This window comes from Phalaenopsis equestris, unplaced genomic scaffold (genome assembly GCF_001263595.1).
Source record: "Phalaenopsis equestris unplaced genomic scaffold, ASM126359v1 Scaffold001304, whole genome shotgun sequence".
In the NCBI taxonomy this organism is placed as follows: domain Eukaryota; kingdom Viridiplantae; phylum Streptophyta; class Magnoliopsida; order Asparagales; family Orchidaceae; genus Phalaenopsis; species Phalaenopsis equestris.
In genome coordinates this window covers 131,138-131,730 of record NW_018165743.1, presented here as the reverse complement: position 1 = coordinate 131,730, position 593 = coordinate 131,138, and positions in this window count along the sequence as shown.

Below are 593 nucleotides of genomic sequence, written 5' to 3'. Positions count from 1 at the left end.
TAACCCTAGGTCATATCTTGGTGGGTCCTTAGGAGTTTAATTAAGGATGATGTTACCAAGCAAAATATATTAAGTTTAGTAGATCTCTGAGGTATCCAACAAATCTAGAGAAAGAAGCAGGTCTGTGCTATTCTCTCGCTGCCTGGTGGAAATTCCCGAGTTTTTTTTAAACTTATTATGTTGCTTAGTAATTCTTCTTATGAACACCATAACACTCAATGAACATTGACGTATTAATTATCCATAAGAAGAAGGTAATTATCTTCTGTAATTTAATTTTGAAGATTATGTGGGTGAAGACCCTTAAAGAGGCAAGTTAGTGTTATTGGAACACTTAGCCAAATTTTGGTCCTAATTAGGCTTGTAGTGTTTGAAAGATGTCTTAATTTTAATTGATATTTACTTTTCTAATCCTCATTTAAATGAAACTTGATTTAGTCTAAGTCACTACTAAGCCCTTAAGACCTAGGTGAGTGTCTTAATTAGTTTTGAAAATGTAAGCTTTAGGTGGTCATAATTCAATAATTTAAATTTTTATTTGAAAATCAAAATAGAGGTATTAAATTGATTAATTATTGACTTCAAAAGTCATA